The sequence below is a fragment of the Pinus tabuliformis genome, chromosome 7 (assembly GCF_031772625.1).
Source record: "Pinus tabuliformis cultivar Carrire ecotype Pingquan chromosome 7, CPIR1, whole genome shotgun sequence".
In the NCBI taxonomy this organism is placed as follows: domain Eukaryota; kingdom Viridiplantae; phylum Streptophyta; class Pinopsida; order Pinales; family Pinaceae; genus Pinus; species Pinus tabuliformis.
In genome coordinates, this window is record NC_142293.1 from 1,277,974,749 (window position 1) to 1,277,984,419 (window position 9,671).

Sequence of the window (9,671 nt, forward strand, 5' to 3'; positions counted from 1 at the left end):
TCGGTGCGACTGTGAATGAGTTGCGACAGAAGGTAGAACCAATGGGCACTCCGCATGGTGGTTCGGGTTGTCTGAGCGGTGTAGGCTGGGATGCTCGGTGGTGACGGAAATTGTACAAAGGAAACTTGGGGTTTAATGCAAAGACAGTAAAACTGTATATTTTATGTAAAATTGTTATTATTATCAGGGAAATTCATATTTCAAGGAGTTGCCCCTCCCATTTGAATATCCGCTGTGCATATGTGTAAATGGTAATAATGATGAAGATGAATAATTCAATGTTTCCATTGTGTATGTGAATGTTATACTTAGGAAAGTTGAAAAATAAACTAAGTATAGAAAGTAGGCATAGTCCACACTTACAAGTCTTATTAAAAAGAAAGTGGGTGGTGGTGTTGTACCCCCCATCATGCGGTTGGAAGAGTACTGCCCGGGTAGGGGTGTGACAGGTGGTATTAGAGCTTGTTGTGAAACCAGCTCACAAAAGAATAGAAAAGAGAGATCAACGCCTTAGAATTCATCCTCTTCGAGGGGGCAACCTCCTTTCATTATATAAATGAACAATTCTTTGATGATACAAATGAAAAGACCTCATTTCTATATATAGGAGTCTAAGGGGTCATAACATAATCAGAGCTGACATGACAATAATAATGTAAGGGCACAATAATAACAATAGTGGGCTTCTATGTGGCACAATAGTAACAATATGGGCACTACATGGGTACATAAATATAATAAGTGGGTTGTACTAATAACAATAAGGGGTTACACTAGTAGTATAGGAGCCTAACATGCCCCTCTCCTTCAAAAAGCGTTGTCCTCAATGCTTGAGTAGTTCTTGATGCTTCTGTATAAAATTCTTGTCCTCCCATGTGGAATCTTCAGCAGGTAAGTTCTTCCACTTGATGAGATACTCTGAAATTGATTGATTTTGTAGCTGTCAGGTTCTTGTTTCTGTGACTACTCCAGGTTCCAACATGATTTTTGCTTCCTCTTCAATTTTTGGCAATATTGTTTGAATTGGGATATTTTGCAACTTTTGAATAAGTGGCCATACTTCTTCGTCCTTCTTCCATTCATCCCTTGCTTCGTTTATCCAATCTAGTTGGATAATAGAAATAGCACAAAACAATGCTTCCACATCCTCATCCTTGAAGAGTCTTCCCATTCGGTAAGGTCACCATTTTTTAAGTGCATGTAGTATTGCCAACATTTCCTTCTCATAAATAGCTTGCTTGAGATGTAGCAGTAAAAATACCCAATCACCTATATCAAACATTTTTCACTACGATGTTAATCTACCTGTTGTTTCGTTTGATTTTGCACTGAAGTGGCGTTATCCTTTAGAAGTTGGAGAACTTGTTGTTGATGCTTGATGTGATCTTTCTCTGCTTGAACCTTTTTCTTGTTGATATGTCCTTCTATCTCTAGAGTTTGAGGAGTGGTAATTTCTTCCAATCCTTTACAAGATATGGTCGGATTCATTTCTTGATGCTCGATGTGATCTTTCACTTCTTGAACATTTTTCTTCTTGATATGTCCTTCTATCTTGATAGTTTGAGGAGTGGTAATTTCGACCAATGAATTACAAGATATGGTTGGATTCATTTCTTCTTTCTCGATGTGATATTTCACTTCTTGCACCTTTTTCTTCTTGATATGACCTTCTATCTTGAGAGTTTGAGGAGTGGTAATTCTTGCCAATGCTTTACAAGACATGGTCTTATTCATTTCTTCTTTCTCTGGGGTGGGGTCCTGGCTTATATCCTCTTCTTTTGATGTTTCTTGATCCTTTTCTTCCTCCTCTTCATATTCTATGTAAAATAATTTCTTCTTAGCACACTTATGACCTTTAGTGAATTTTCTATCACAATTGTAACAAAGCCCGTTTTCTCTTTTTTCTTCTCATTGTTGTGGTGTAACCCTTGTAGGTTGTGGAAGGATGGAAGAAACAACACTTCCATATTTATAGTTGTGAGGGGTATGCTTCCTGGTTTCAATAATTTTGCTTTCCACTATGTCACAAAGCCCTTTTACTCTTTTCAAATGTTGTGGTGTTGCTCTAAAGAAGGTGTTTCTCTTTGTATCCTCATAATGTGCTATCATTTCCTCCATGAAAATTGACCACGTAACAAGTTGTTTACAAGAACAAAGCCCTTCATACAATAAAAATTGATCCGGTTCTAAATATGAAGATGCAATACATACCTTTTGTAACAATGGTACACCATGTAGATCAAAATATTGATCCATTTGAAGTATCCAATTTACCGGATCCTTGCCATCAAACTTCCTCATCTTGCTCTTTCTTGATTTTAGGAGCTCGATCTTGAAACGACTGTAAATCTGTACTTTCGGATCTTTAAGTTCTTAAATTGTGACCTGTAGTAGCCCTCTGTGTCTTCTTTCCAATGCCACCAGTCTGATCCAAATTGGATTCTCCAAGGAAGAGTTATGCACAATCTCCCAAGATCACCTGATTATAGACTAGTTCAGTAGAGCGAACTTGTACGACGTGCCACGAGTCACTGTTTCAACCTTTGGATCTAAAAAAAGATATACAAGAAACTACAGTCCATCCTCTTTCTTTACCTTGTTACAAAATTTCAATCCGATGCTCAGAGAGAAAGTTATGATGATTTTCCCCAGGTCACCTGTTTGGAATGTAATTCAGGAGTCTACAAAAAGACCAAATTTCTCAGATCATATATCCGCAAATATAGCGCGAAAAGATTTGAAATTCGAACCCAAGATTCAGCACAATTTCTTCTCAAATGGGTTTTTTTTTTAGCTTATAAAACATCGCAAAAGAAAGTTATAGCGAAAATGCCACGATGACCTATTTGGAGCAGCGAAACCCTAGAATCCAAAGCTCTGATACCAAATGTTATGAAACCAGCACACAAAAAGATAGAAAAGAGAGATCAACGCCTTAGAATTCAGCCTCTTCGAGGGGGCAACCTCCTTTCATTACATAAATGAAAAATTCTTCGATGATACAAATGAAAAGACCTCATTTCTATATATAGGAGTCTAAGGGGTCATAACATAATCAGAGCCGAGATAACAATAATAATGTAAGGGCACAATAATAACAATAGTGGGCTTCTATGTGGCACAATAGTAATAATATGGGCACTACATGGGTACATCGATATAATAAGTGGGTTGTACTAATAACAATAAGGGGTTACACTAGTAGTATAGGGGCCTAACAGAGCCACTGATAGATGACGAAGAAAGGTGAATACTTGACATTCATGACAGGTGATTCAGATTTTCAAGTGAAGTGCTACACTTCATGACAGGTTTAGCAAGGGTGAAGCATTATGTTTGGGCCACGCTGAATGACAAGACATGGCAGGTTTGGAAGAATTCCAAAAGAGGCTCTTTCTAACCTTATACAGATTGAAGCAGATGAAAGAAGAGAACCCATGGATTCTAGTTGAACTTGAAGTCTTGTTAAAGAATGTTGAAGATGAGCTTCTTCGACTTGGTTGGGAATGGAGCAGGATGTAGTTGTAGATTGCGATGATGAAGAAGAGGAAGTCGTGATGTTTGAGGATGTTGTAGATATGACAACAATGTAGAATGAACTTGAAATTTTTCAAGTTGGACCAGGATCGTGTAGTTTGCAGACATTAATGGATGAGGATACTCACATGGAGGAGTCTCATGATGTAGTAAGTACTACTTATACTTGTGTTTCATTGGAGCTTTTGGTAGATTGGCCATATGCATGGAAGGGAAAAATCAGTTTTCCAATGCAATGGAGGGTTTTACCATGGATGTCTATGATGATACCTTGTATGGAGAGGCAAGGACCATTGACTTTTGTAGAGCTTGTTGGGGCTATTTGTGAACTTATGGTAGAAGGTGCAAATACCCATGACAAGGGAGGAAAGTGATGATCATTATAGAGGAATGGGTCATGCTTTAGCCATATGGGGAAATTGGCTAAGTGCCCAGCATGACTCATGGACAGATTGGAGAGAGGGCACACACTTGAGTTTGATGATACTTGGGTGGAATTCTGATGGCCAAAACCAAGAGAAAGTCTTGGTGGAACCTTCAGTGGGGGAGCCATGGTGGAAGAGACTCATGTGACTTGATGATATGGTTTGGGTGACCAAGTTCACTAGACTGGATTGCCGACTGGGATGAGGATGACCGATTGTTGTGATGGGTCTACTTAGTTGGAAAACATGGGCAACTTGAGTCATGGACATCGAGCTGGGGACATGGAGCATGGTAGTCTTATGCAGGCACATTATGCAGGAGCACTTGTAGAGGTGTCACTTATGGGCATCCATTGAGGAGTGCCAAAGCAGGGATGTTGTGCAGGTGGATTTGCTAATGTGACATGGAGATGTTTTACTTATGAGTCGATGGAGATGTGCAGTCTTGTACAGCAAGACCATGGACTTGGTGGAGTTGTGAGAAAACTATGGAGCATTAATACTACATGGAGAGCTGAGGCATCTTGTAGAGACCTTTGGGCCGAGACATGTATGCTTGCTAGGATGTTGGTTGGAGATGACTCATGGAGCTCATGATGACATGAGGTTGTGAATTTTGGGGACATCATATTATGGTCGACTTGGAGGATCTGAGGCATTGAGGAGGTGAGGTTAGGGACTTTGATGCAGTATGGGGTGCATAGTTTTGAGTACATTTATGGGTGTGCTTGAGAGAGTTACTTGATGTGGAGGATTGATTTGAGACACTTGGAGTTATGGAGTTGCAACGATGATGATGCCTTGGTGGCAACACTTGGGAATGGGTTGAGCCGAGACTTAACCACTTTTTATACATGGGACCTGATAGGTCTATGATCATGGGCAGCACATGGGTGATGAGACAGGTGTATACGTGTTTCCTTGGCAGACTTGAGGGATGGCACATTACAGATATGATGGAGGTTTCTTCATGGACCTGGATGTGGCACATCAAGAGTCGGTCTAATGAGACGATCTCTTCATTTTGAGGAGATGGATTTTATACATATATGGATGATAATGTTGAGATACATGAGACTGATTGACATGCAACACATTGACACCAAACATCATGGACAACATGTTGCAGAGGAGATGGGGGTTAGTTCATGGACCTAGGCATGGCTTACATTTTGATGGAGATGGAAATGGATTCTTGATCGAGTTGATGTTGTGACAGGAGGCTAGGAGAAACGAATGATGATTGCATGAGGATGTGCATTCTCAAGGTTTGAGCGTGATAGTTAGATTGATCACCAGACTAGTTCAGATCGTGGGGCTCGAACAGTGTACTGAGATGTATTAGCATTGTGTTGGAGTATCATGGCAGCGGTTCACACGATGACGATACATGATGAGGTCGACACGATATGTTGCAGTGAGCATGTAGCTTGAGTTGGAGGGACCAGCCTTCCACGGTGGGGTAGCATGTGGGGATTGCGACGGATGTGATTGATGATCATGGATTGGTTTATGAGATCACAGAGCAGAGGCAAGCAGCATGAGAATTTTGATGTTGGAGGTAGTGACACTTTGCAATGTCATATGACGGTGTTGTTGAGGATGGAAACCATTTAGAGTGGGGCAGAATGTAAGGCCCATGAGTTATGGATCATTTGGCGAAGGGTTCACGATGGGTGAGTGGGGGACGAGCTAGGGCAACCGGCGAGTTGGGCGTGTTTGCACAGTGTGATGAGTTGGGCTGAACGACAGAGGAAACGACCGAAGGGCGCACGACGAGTGAGAAACGAGTTGGGAGGTAACCAATGAGTTGGGGCGTGCCCGCACAGTGCGACGAGCAGACTAAACAAAGGAGACGAGCCAGCATGTGACGCAAAAGTCAACCTGAAAAATGACTAAGTGTCGGGAGTATTGGTGAGTTTATATGTGGGGGAAGTCCCGCACATGGGTGCCCACACCATGGGCCGACGTGACGGAGGAGTGAGTTGGACGGAACGGTGGGTTAGCTTGACGAGCCGACACCCCAACTGATGGGCCAGCCACCATATAAGTAGAGCATTGGAGAGGCGGAAAAAATCATTCCAGCAAAGACTCCAAGTGTTCATGCGAGCTAAGAAGGCGAGATGCTTGGGAAGACTGAAGTTTGGCGAAGTACAGATGGACTCTTGGGCCGAAGCATGGAGCCGCAACAAACACAGAAAACAGAGCTGTAGGTCATGTGAAGGTGTTCGGGCTAGGGCATGCGAGGGTGTCGGCCTAAACAACCAAACGGGCAAGGCATGCGAGGGCACTTGTATGCACGACTGAACGAGCGAGGTCCTTCGAAGGTGTTCGGGAGAGGACGTACGAGGGCATTGACCTAAATGAATGAACGAGTGAGGTCTTTCGAAGGTGTTCGGGTGAGGGCGTACGAGGACATCGGCCTGAATGACTGAACGGGTAAGGTCATTCGAAGGCATTTGGGCAAGGGCGTACGAGGGCGTCGGCCTGAACAACTGAATGGGCGAGGTCGTTCGAAGGCGTTCGGGCGAGTGCGTGGGAGGGCGTCGACCTGAACGACAGAATGGGCAAAGACGTTCGAGCAAGGGCGTGTGAGGACGTCGGCCTGAAAGTCAAAATGGGTGAAGACGTTCGGGCGAGGGCGTGGGCCTAAGCGACTGAACAGGCGAGTTCATTCGAAGGTGTTTGGGAGAGGGCGAGCGAGGGCATCGGCCTGAACGATAGAATGGGTGAAGGTATTTAGGCAAGGGTGTGTGAAGGCATCAGCCTAAACGATTGAATGAACGAGGTCGTGCAAAGGCACCGAACTGAATGACTTAATAGGTGAGTTCAGTCTAAAGGATGGAATAAGCGAGGGCATCGGCCTGTATGAGTGAATGGGGGAGGGCGTGCGAGGGCGCCGACTTGAACGAGTGAACAAGCGAGGTCGTACAAGGGCGTCCACCTGAACGAGTTGAGGGCGTTTGGCTGAACAAGTCGAGGGTGAACGAAGGCATTCGGTGTGACGGTGAACGAGTTGCGACGGACGATAGAACTGGTGGACACTCCGAACGGTGGTTTGGGTAGTCTGAATGGTGCAGGCCGGGATGCACAGTTGTGATAGAAATTGTACCAAGGAAACTTGGGGTTTCCTGCAAAGACTGTAAAACAGTATATTTTATGTAAAATTGTTATTATCATTGGGCAAACTCATATTTCAGGTAGTTGCCCCTCTCATTAAAATATTTGATGTGCATATGTGTAAATGGTAATAACGATGAAGATGAATAATTTAATGTTTTCGCTGTGTATGTGAATGTTATACTTAAGAAAGTTAAAAAATAAAGTAAGTATAGAAGGTAGGCGTAGTCCACACTTGCAAGTATTGTTAAAACCAAAGTGGGTGGTGGTGCCGTACCCCCCATCGTGCAGTTGGAAGAGTACCACTAGGATAGGGGCATGACACTGTGCATGGCCCATCATAGGAAACCTCCACCATTTGAGACTCCCCACTCATCATTTTTTTGAAGACCTTACCCACAAATATGGTCCCATTTTGTTTCTCAGCTTGGGCTTAGTCCCTACCGTCGTAGTTTCTTCTTCTGAGATAGCCAAAAATTTTCTCAAAACTCATGATTTGATCTTTGCCAGCCGACCTCTAGGAGCTGCTGGGAGATCAGTGTTTTTCAATTTTAACGATGTAGTCTTTGCTCCATATGGAGATCATTGGAGGAAAATGAGGAAAATATGCGTGTTAGAACTCCTCACTACCAAAAGAATTGAGTCCTTCAAGCGCATGCAAGAGGAATAGGTGTCTCCGATGATCCATTCAATATGGGAGGAGAGCAAGAAGGGAAGAATGGGCGTGAAGGTGAGCAAGGCCATCTCTACTCTCACCTCCAATATTGTTTGGTGAATACTGGTGAAGAAGAAATTTTCGGACGATGATTTGGGTGGTAAATTCAAAGGGTTTAAAGATCTGTTGGTATGGTTGAGAGATAGGGTGGGAGACTTCAATATTAGAGACCTCATTCCATATTTGGATTGACTTGATTTGCAAGGTATCAATCCATGGATGAAGAAAATTGATAAAACATTCAATGAATTTGCAGAGAAAATAATAGACGACCATGTTAATGTCTCCTCCAATGGCCAGAAAGAGGCAGAAGCAGAGCCTCATTTCCAACATTTCATCGATGTGCTGTTGCATATGGCTGAGACCAACAGTAAAATCACACGGGAAACCATCAAGGGCCTTGTGCTTGTATGCCTCGCCCCTCATTCTTAAATTTCAGTCAGTCACTATTTCGCAAGTAATTGGATTTTCATTTTGCAATTAATTGGATTTGTATTTGCGCAGGACATGTATTTTTGTAGGACATGTTTGGGGCGGGCTTGGAGACAACATCAACTACGTTAGAAAGGGCAATGAGTGAGTTTCTCAGACATCCCCATGTAATGAGCACATTGAAAGAAGAAATCGAATCGATTGTTGGCCAACATGGTAATGTAAAAGAGTCAAATCTGGCAAGCATGAAATACCTCCACAGTGTGGCAAAAGAGACTCTGCGACTATACCCAGTGCTGCCGCTAGCGCTTCCTCATCAATCTATGGAGGCTGTGACCATATGAGAATACTACATACCTAAGCAAACAACGGTCATGGTAAATGTGTGGGCTATAGAGAGGGATCCCAATGTGTGGGGGAAGGATGCTGCAGAATTCAAGTCGGAGAGATTCAGGGAAGAAGAGAATATCAATTTAACAAATCAATCGGACTTCAGTATGATATTGTTTGGGGTACGAAGGAGAGGATTCCCAGGTGCTTCTATGGCTATTCATACCATTAAACTTGCAATGGCTCAATTGGTGCACACTTTTGATTCTAGGATTGAAGGCGATCCCTCCGAGCTGGAAATGAAAAAAGCATGTGAAATGACAATTCCAAGACAGTTTCTGCTCTATGCCTGTCCAATGTTGAGGATCAGCGTTTCACCCTAAGCCTTAGAAGTAGGAGGAACTGAGGGAAGGGACAACTTCTCATTATCTTCGATAGCTTTCCCATTATATGACTCATGATTATAGTACCTTCCTTTCTACATTTCATGTCTAGTCCTGTCGAGGTTATTAAAACTGTTATCATTCTCGTTAAGCGTCCGAATAACTATAAATATTAGCATTTTAGAAATATCGCCATTAATATAAATACTCGCATATTCCTAAAATAGGGGAAGAGAATATTTCAGAAAAAAATATAAAGTAGATTATTGCAAACGATTGTAAAGTGTTTTCTGTAATAGGCATTAAGATCAATTATATTATGAATAATATGGAGTTATATGTAATTGGTTGTCAATACTGAATGTATGATCGTATGTTAAAGGCGTTTGAAAAATAAATATATATCTTTTTATTGTAATTATATTAGATATAAAAATTAGAATACAATATACAACATATTTTACTATATGAAATATATATATATATATATATATATATATATTAAACTATTAAAATATTCAAAACATATATCTACTAAATTATGTTTACTCTTCTTTTACATATTTTTAAAATACTATCCAGCATATGGCTATATATCATCTATTACTTGCTAAATTATTCTATATTATGTGTTCAAATACGTTGAATATTTAGATGGATTTATAAAGAGTTCTAGCATTATTGTTATTTATCTTATTAATTAAAAATTTAAAATACATTATATTTTTA

The 9,671-nt window shown here is 41.5% G+C and overlaps 1 pseudogene; it reads left to right on the forward strand.

Annotated features, from left to right (window-relative positions):
• Positions 1-8,603: 8,603 nt before the first annotated feature.
• LOC149252145 (cytochrome P450 750A1 pseudogene) lies at positions 8,604-8,942 on the forward strand (annotated as a pseudogene).
• Positions 8,943-9,671: the final 729 nt, after the last annotated feature.